Source organism: Plectropomus leopardus, chromosome 22 (assembly GCF_008729295.1).
Source record: "Plectropomus leopardus isolate mb chromosome 22, YSFRI_Pleo_2.0, whole genome shotgun sequence".
Lineage (NCBI taxonomy): Eukaryota > Metazoa > Chordata > Actinopteri > Perciformes > Serranidae > Plectropomus > Plectropomus leopardus.
In genome coordinates, this window is record NC_056484.1 from 691046 (window position 1) to 700580 (window position 9535).

A 9535-nucleotide genomic window follows, 5' to 3' on the forward strand; every position below is an offset into this window, starting at 1 on the left:
CTCTGATTCTCACGACGGCGCCATTAGGAAGGCGTTTTATTGGAAAAATGACATAAATCAGCCGCTGTGTGTGTGGTGATGGCTGTTTCATGTAGGGACATAATTGGAGGTGAGGCGGCGTTAGTCGAGCATGCAGGACGCGTCCTGATACGCTGATTCATTTGCAGCATTTGTCATCAGCCAATGCAGATTCATAAAGGCGGTGAATCACAGTCAGTGTATTCAGTGTTGTGTCTGTACGGCTGCAGCTGAATTAATTTAAAAGCTTTTTCTCTCATAACTCTGACACTTTGTATTGAGTCACTCTGCAGAGCTGCTACCTTACACTGTTGCCTGGCAACCTCCAATCAAACGGCCGCTTTGCATGATTTTCGGCTCTGTTGTGTGTGAATTCAGACGAAGTCACGACAGCAGAGGAGCACACAGGCGTCTGATTTAAAGGGAGGCCCTGAACGAGACACGACGGGGACTTTGTGTCTCAGATTCAGCCGCTGAGGTTTCAGATTTTCAAAGGCGGCGACAGAAACGACCCCGACAGCAGATCAGATGTACCGTCAGTCGAGTTTTCAGACTCTGATCAGAGCGTGTCCATCAGTCAAACATTCAGCAGATGTTTTGGGTCAAACTTTGTCCAAATATTTCTGATATTTTCACACAAGTAAGATTACTGACACTAAACCTCACAAACATTAAGTCCAACATTTGGACACAACTTTAAAGGGACACTTTAAAAGCCTAAAGGCAAAACCAGCAACCGTATCACAGCGCAGAAAAAAAGCATGCATCTCCTCCACCGATGCTCAACTTAAAAAACTCTGGCCCCAATAGGGTGCCAGGTGGCCCCCCAACCATCTTCTAATGTACAATAAAAATAAAGTGATTGACTGTGAAAAGTTTTTGTACTTTTAGTCTCCATACGGTGTCAGAGTGCATAAAACAGTGTCAAAATAGAGCTTGTTGATCAAAAAAAGAGCCAGTCGAGGATCTTCCACACCCCCGACAGAGGTCCTAAATAAGAACCTAATGTCCTAAAATTCTCCAGATGCCAAAAAGTCCTAGAAACATCCTAAAATAGTCATAAAATCTAAGAAATGTTCAAAATTCCTATAAATTTCTAGAAATATCCTAAAATCCCCTCTAAAAATAAGCCAAAATTCTAGAAACGTCCTAAAATCTTACAAACATCTAAAAATACAATAAATTATGTCCGAAAATCCTGGAAATATCCTTAAACCCTAGAAACGTCCTAAAATCCAAAAATGTTCTAAAAATCATTAAAACTTGGGGGCTGACTGATGGACTTTTGTCTTTCTAAAAGTGGCCCCCGAACAAAGCAAGCTGAGTATCGTCGCGGTAACCGTTCCTTAAAACTAAAATAACAATATCTTTTTTAATCCCGTCACAAACCACTAAATCTTTGAGCCAAATTTTCAGGTTGTTTGGTTCACAGCACGTCTCTGTGGTAATGACACGTTAAGCAGCGAGGGGACGTGATGTCTCTGATGTTTTGTCTTTACTGGAAAATGTCCCCCACCTCCTCAGACTGAACCCACAGCTGAATGGAACCAGCCCCCTCTCTGTGGGCTGTCACAGGGCCTCTGGGTAATGTAGGAAATCACAGACTGAACTTCAAACACTGAAACTCCCACAGCTCATTCCACTCCGAGTTTACTCGGAGTAACAGTCTATTGAAATAGTTATTTTACTACGTGTTTTTTTCACTAATCGATAAAACAATCTGATAGTGAAAGTGAATTCAGCTCTTTTTCTGCTTCAGCTCAGCGGAGCGCAGCGGCCAGCGGGTTATTATCCTGAAGCGTCTCACTGAAAAGCTTCAAGGACTCTGCTGAGAGTCTGAGGGAGAAAAGGTGGGAGGAGGAGGTTCAGAAAGGAGAGGAGGAGGCGGCGGAGGAGCAGTGAGGAGGAGGGAGGGCGAGGGAGCGAGGGAGCTGAGGTCTGGTGGTTGGAACGGAGAAATCATACAGAAAATGTGATACATCAGTCTGCGGACGCTGAACGAGAGCTTCATGTTCTTTAAAATAAAAGAACCAACCAAAACAAACTAATATACATTAATTCATAAAACTGCATTATTTGTTTGATGTTTTAATAAAATAAAATTTAAAAATCTCCTGAAAAATAAAACAAACTCATCAGTGCCCAAAAATATATTTAGTTTGATAAGAAAAAAAAGCCACGTTTGTTTTTTTAAGGATATTGGTACATTAAGAATTACATTAGAATTTTAGGACGTATCTATGATTTTGGGACGTTTTCAGGATTTTAAACCGCGTCTAGGTTTTTAGGATGTGCCAGGGATTTTCGGATGCTTCTAGAATTTTAGGACATTTCTAGGATTTTAGGACGTTTTAAGGAATTTGGGCCATTTCAAGACTTTTAAACCATGTCTAGGATTTTAGCACACTTCTAGGATTTTAAGCCGTGTAGGATTTTAGGACATTTTTTTGATTTTAGGATGTTTCTGGGATTTTGGGACATTTTTAGGAATTTAGGGCATATCTAGACTTTCAGACCACGTCTAGGATTTTAGAATGTATCTAGGATTTAAGGAAATTTTTAGGATTTTAGGGTATTATGGTCTCAGCTAGGACCTCTGTCGGGGGTGTGGGGGATCCTCCACTGGCACTTTTCTCGATCAACAAGCTCTTTTTTGATGCTGGTTTATGAACATTCAAATGTAAATGTGCCAGAGTCTCGAATTTCATATTCACCACATATCTGCTTCAACTCAACCTTAAATCCACCAGAAAAAACCTCCATCAAAGTGTCGCCACAGAGAGTCACACAGGTACATCCGGACGCCACAAGCTGTCTCACCTTCGTTCTAAATCAGTTAGCGTGTATATTCAACAGTGGGTAACCATGGCAACAATACTTCACACATCATTACCATCTGTCTCTATGGTCCAACGAACCTCAGCATGTGTTAAAAATGACTGCAAATACTCTTAAAAAATGACAATGATTCCAACAAAAGACATTTTTCATCCTTTAGTTTGAGGCCTTGACGTGATTCGCTCTCATTCTGACATAAATACGGCCGACGACCTGAAATCACCAGCAAAATTCAGCTCCACGATGGAGGTCAAAGCTTGGCATTGGTCTCACATAACGTTTTTTCGTTCTTTTTTTAATACTGCCAGAGTTTGTGTGAGTTTATTTTCTTCCTGTTCAAACCTGCCGGAGCCTTTTATAAGTAATTTAAACCTGTTCTACCTGCTCGAAACTGGTCTGAGCTCATTCAAAAAAATAAACAGCCTCAAGTGTCAACACACTAAACGACGAACTACGGCGCTAAATTTCCATCCATTTCCATCACCCATTTCTTTAAGTAAAAAAAAAATTGTCAAAATGTTTTTTTTAATAAAAACAGCAAAAAAAATTGTTGTAAAATAAATACAAAATACAGCCATTTAAATTTGATTGCCCCTCACCTGAGGCCAAGAAAAAGTGTTTCCATTACGATGCATACAAATATTTTTCGAAACTGTCGTGTTTCCATTAGGCGTATTTTTATATTACGCAATTTCAACTTGCACAATTTGAGATTTAAAGGAAATCCCGCCCATTGACGACAGAGAAAAAAGGTTTTTAAATCATGCAAACAGCAATAATAAAAACAGTCAAAAATAATTCAGTCAAACTAGCATTAAAAAAAAACACTTTACAATGAAAAATTTGAATATATGAGACAGGACACAGCTGGAGGAAGGTAATATCTGTGTGTGTGTGTGTGTGTGTGTGTGTTCAGGTATGAGTGGATGTGGGGGAAGGCGAGGTGTATGGTTAACCAAAGACTGAGCTCTGTGTCTCCTTCCACACACACACACACACACACACACACACACACACACTCGCACACAAACCATCACTTGCATTGCACTGCAGGCTTGAAATCTAGGTCACGGAAACACACACACACACACACACACACACACACACACAGAGAGAGAGAACAATCAGACGTGATGAAGACGAGGCTCGCTCTGTCAGCTCACCACTGACTGTCCTCCAGCAGAAAGCCTCTGTCTCCAAACTCACGGCGGTTTCGTCAGTTTTTGGGCGCTCGCAGACGCTCACGTGTCGTTCTCTGATGAGCTGTTCTGATGTTTCGTTTTGTTGAAGTCAGTTTGATCTCAGCCTGTTTGTTTCTTTGGCTGCGACTCGATGAGCACGAACGCAGTAAACGTGTGAACTTGTTGCAGTCAGCTGAAGGTTGAAAGCGCGAGCAGGCGAAGAGACAACGCGAGTTTAAATGACGGAGAAAAAGACGCTCGGGGACACTTTTGTAAAATGGCCAATCCCAGCAGCCCCACACAAGTTTTTAGGATTTTAGGACTTTTCTTTTATTTTAGGACATTTTTTCAAATTTTAGGATTTTTCTGGGACTTATGAACATTTCTAAGATTTTAGAAAATCTCTCACATTTTAGGACATTTCTTGGATTTTAGGACAATTCTCTGATGTTAGGATGTTTCTAGGATATTAGGTTTTTTAGATTTTTTGACATTTCTAGGCCTTTAGGACATTTCTAGGTTTTAAGGATGTTTTTCAGATTTCAGGAAGTTTCTAGGATTTTAGGATAATTTTAGGATTTCAGGCCATTTCGAGGATTTTAAGACATTTGTAGGGTTTTATGACATTTCACAGATTCTCAGATTTTAGGACAGTTCAAGGCTTTTAGAGTGTCTTTATCTGTGTCCTCTGTCGGGGGTGCGGGGGATCGTCCTCTGACACCTTATGGAGACTAAAAGGACAGAAACTTTTCACAGTGTGAGAAGTGTTTTTTTATTGGCTGTAAGGTTTGACATCACGTTGATTTTGGTTGGGTGTTTGGTATTTTGCGCTCTGTTGAAACTTTCTTGTAGAAGGTGAAAGTCAGTTGATGTTTTTCTTACAGTTTCCTGTTAAAGTCTCTCCTCGCTTTTCTCCACAACAAGCAATACAAACCAGTATCTCTACACACGAACAAGTGCTGGAAATTAGCGTTAAAACATGGCAGCGCGGACAGAAATCCCTCTGGGTTTCTGCAGAGGGACGGACCGTAAAAACCTCACATTTACTGCTGTTTCACAGCCGACTGTGAGCGAGCTGCATTATTCAGCAGCTGCAATGGAAATCTCTCCATGTGATCCTCTCCGTTTGGCCTGCATCCACAGTGAGGAATATGAAAAAACACCTTTTCTAAAAGAAATAAATGATCCCAAAAATCCAAAGTGCATCACGAGTAGCAGCTAATTTCCCCTCGTGCAGAGAAGACAAACTTGTCCTCACTGGTGCCCTCTGGGACTCATCTGTCTCTTTTTCTAATGAACTGCAGCGAGGGACGCGTGTATCTCCGGCATCAACAGATCGCAATCTGAATCCAGCAAGCCGTGTCTCATAAATTATGCGCTCCCCGAGCTTTTGATAAGCTAATAGACGTCTGAGTGGAGGCAAATTGATGCGGCGCTCGTGCGACTCAGACGGAGAGGCACGATTCACTATTGATTAATGTTTAGCTGCGGCTGAGCCCGGCCTATCTCAAACATCGCACCTCTGTTTATACGACAGAGCACTTTTCCTCTCTATTGTTCATTATTCATTAGTCATCTGGACCGCCCGTGGGACTCCCGCCCATCTGCTGCGGCTCCATTTCCATACGCCTGGCTCTGCCGAGCGAGGCGTACATCTGATACAGAGAGAGAGCAGGGAGGCTTTAAATCCATCTCTCTCTGCTCCCTTCATCTCTCTTTCAAAAGGTAATGCATTCATTGATGTTATCATTGGGGGAATTGATGAAATGATAAAACTGGAAATAAATTGCTGCTTTGAAACGGAGGACTGGGACACAACAGGACGGGTGAGGGAAGAGAGGAGTGCTGCGGGTGGGCGGCAGGGGAGGGAATTTAAAAAAGAAGAAGAAGAAGAAATGTATAATTAGGAGCTGGCCGAGCAGCCTGCCGACGTGGAAAATCCACATTCAATGATCTGACACAGAAAACACTGAAAAAGACTCTGGAGTTTTTTTCAATTTCAGTGTCAGTTTAACCCTCTGAAACCTGGATGCTTTTTTGACTCCTTTTACAAACATTAAAAACTTTGAAGTTGGTTTGAATTTCATAAACATGAAAAAAGCAATCAGAAAAAGTCCTGAAAAACTGAAAGAAATTTACTAAAAAGTGATACAAAAATTACTTAGAAATAAGTTTTACTGGAAAATTATCCACAAAAAAAGAAAGAAGGAAAAATGTCCAGAAACTTAAAAACATATATATAAAATAATGCATTAATATAATAATACATTTATAATAATAATAATAATAATAATAATAATAATATATTTAAAATTATGTTAAAGGAAAAAAAACATGAAATAATAAAATAAAAATAAATTATCATACTATTATACTTTTTTCAGGTCATGTTTGTTTTTTGTTCTTCACTTTGTTTCTTCTTATTTTCGGATAATATTCTCCCTCCTGGAGTCTATTAGACGAACGGAGAAGTCATTGAACGCGAGTTTTGATGACTTACAGAGACCGCCCTCGCTGGGGTCAAAACTGCCACCGACTCATCCCAAATGGTTAACTTGGAGGAGACACAGGAGGAACACGACAGGTGCATCACGGAGCCGGAGAAAAGCTGCAGCGAGTTGTGTGGCCGAAACAAACTTCTGAAAGCTAAACTTGACGATCAAGAAAAAAACTTTAAAACTTTCCTAAAATCGTGTGTTTAAGTGGGAGCGTGATATTTTTTCTGATCATAATCACCTGGTTTTTGTGCCCAAACCTAACCGCACATTAACCACAGTGTTTGTGAATTATACAGAAAAAAGTTTCAGCGACAACAAAACAATGTACGAATGTAACATTTCCAAATCCAACGGCTACGGTCTGCATATTAGAGCCCAAGACCTCTGAGTGCTTTTGCATATCGGTGCAAATCAGTCCACATAGAAAGGATCTAATTTCATTCCAGCTCAAAAATTCACTATATCGGTCACCATATCGGTAATCGGTTAATTTTTCCACTATAAAAACGATATCGGTCTCGTATCGGTTGGGCTCTACTGCGTATAAAGACTTATCACACCTGCAACTTAACTGAGGAAGCAACTTAATCTGCAGTGAACTTTCTCTAAGACCTACAGAAAAAAGCAACACTGATTGTGTTTTTATCGGCGCTTTCAAAAGGCGGCGAGATTATTGGCTAATTCAAATGCAGAAATGCGAAATCTAATCTAAAATGTCACGTCAGTCCTGACACTGTGACGGTGTCTGCTGGGTGAAACTGCACTGACATTTTTAACAGGAACTGACTGCAGCTTGAGTTTTCTTTTGCCTCCTGGTGTAATATTGATCTTTATGATACAAACAGTCTGTAATCAATCAAACTGCTTCACGTCCATCATATCAGAGGCGGATGAGATTGACTGAACGATTCTGGGTGGGTTTTTTTTTTTTATCAAAACCAACATTGATCCCAGATTTTGTCATCACCCTCATTTCAATCTTCTTTTCCCATACGGTAACATTTACACCAAAAAGGCAAAATACTGCTTACAATTAATAATCATTCATTCAAAAATGTACTTAAGTGAAAGAAAAGGATGTCAGGAAGCAGTAATTCATGTGCGTACATGTTTGTATCAATAAAGATATTCAGAATTATTTCGGGAAAATCCAGCCAAATTTGCATGAAGAGAGCGTATTTGTCCAGTCACGTATTGATAAGAGTACTAAAAGTTAACCCTTTAAGGTACATTCAGAACAGATTAAAAAATGTGAGATTAATTTGCAATTAATCACAAGTTAACAGTGGACAATTATGCAATTAACAGACTTAATATGTATATAAAATGGTAATCAAGTGTTTTTATATTGTGGTTTTGTTGATTTTGGGTGAAGGATTTGACACGTGTGAGAGTTGCCTGTAATAAAAAGTTATTTCTGTATCTCAGAAACGTCCCTCTTCTTTTTCTGGTTATCTTGTTCTCTCTTTGTGTCTCGCTGATGCTCACACATCCTCGCTCCTCCACCAGTTGTTCTCTTGAATTATATTTATTCCACGCAGCCAAGACGCCCAGATGTTTAACGCAGGGCGCTGCAATTATCTCGCTCTATTTATGTGCACGTGTGTACACGTTCAGCGTGCGCACCCAGTGTGTGGATTTGTGGTCATAAACCGGCCTCTTCTTCCTCTTCCTCACCTGACAGAAATCTAAATGAAAAACTTGTCCCGCTCCTGGCAGGTGAATTTAATTTGACACTTTGAAATGTTGCGGTTATCTTTTTCGCTCTCAAATAGCTGACTCATTTCCTGTTCTCAGCTCTGTGTCATCAACGGCTGCAAAAAAACCGTCACAGTTCAGCTCTGCAGCAGCTCTGTGCACCGCCAGTGTGTGCAAAGGTGTGTGTGTGTTTAATCAGGTACAAGATGTGTGTGTTTAGTTTTTTTTTTCTTTTACAGTAAAAACACTCAGCGGTCGGCTTATAATAATCTGTGTGCTGGTATGCAATATGAATGTGCAGAGGAGATGGGGGGCAGTGTGTGTGAAAGACGGCAGGATGGAGGAGCAGTGTGTGTGTGTGTGTGTGTGTGTGTGCGTGCGTGCGTGTGTGTGTTGCAGCAGCTGGTTGGCTGCTGGGCTGGTTTCCATGGCAACGTGTGTGAAAAAGAGTGCAGGCTCCGTCCCTCAGTCCCGTATTGATGCTCGGTACAAAAGAATAACGTTTTTACATGAACTCGTCCTCCACTCCGTCTGTCATTAATTCTTCTCTCAACTCAAACAAACTGATGGCAAATTCTTTAAAAAAACAATAAAAATATGGATTTTATTAACAGACAGAAAGCTGGCCCTCATTATCAGTCTAAATCAGTGGGCGAGAGAGATTTTTTTTCTCTGCAGAAATTCTAAATGATTCGATTTTTTAAAAAGCTTTCGTTGGATTTTTTGCTGCTCGTATTCAGCAGGAGGATTAATTTAGTGCGATGCACGGGAAAACCCACCAAACGACTCTTGTGGGGTTTTTCTCAAAAAAATAGTTCAGTAGGTATGAAAATCCACCTACAGAGGGACTCTACGAGGAAGTGATGTGCCTGCAGAGAATCAGTTTGTGCTGAGATTATTGATTTTGTTATTCAGACTGATGCTCTGACAGGTCCTGCTTTAAAAACTCTGCTGCACACACCAGCTTTGGTCAAATTTAAATTAAACTTAAATTTAAATTCACGCAGAAAATCCACCTCTTATTAAGATAATGCGTATGAAAATCAGAAAATGACACATTTTCATCCCAAATTGTCAAATATCAACACCTCGGGTGTCAGTTTTGGACGCTCAGCACGAAATGCACTTCGTCCTTTAATAAACACACACTCGTATCACTTTGCACACAAAAAACACCATGCAAGTATCCTGACGTGCACAGTGTGAGGGCCAATTCATCGCTACTCGCAACTCCAATTTAACATTTTTTTTCTTTTCTAATTTTCAGGTTGTTGTTTCTTTCACTGCTCTGTTCTATCTTCT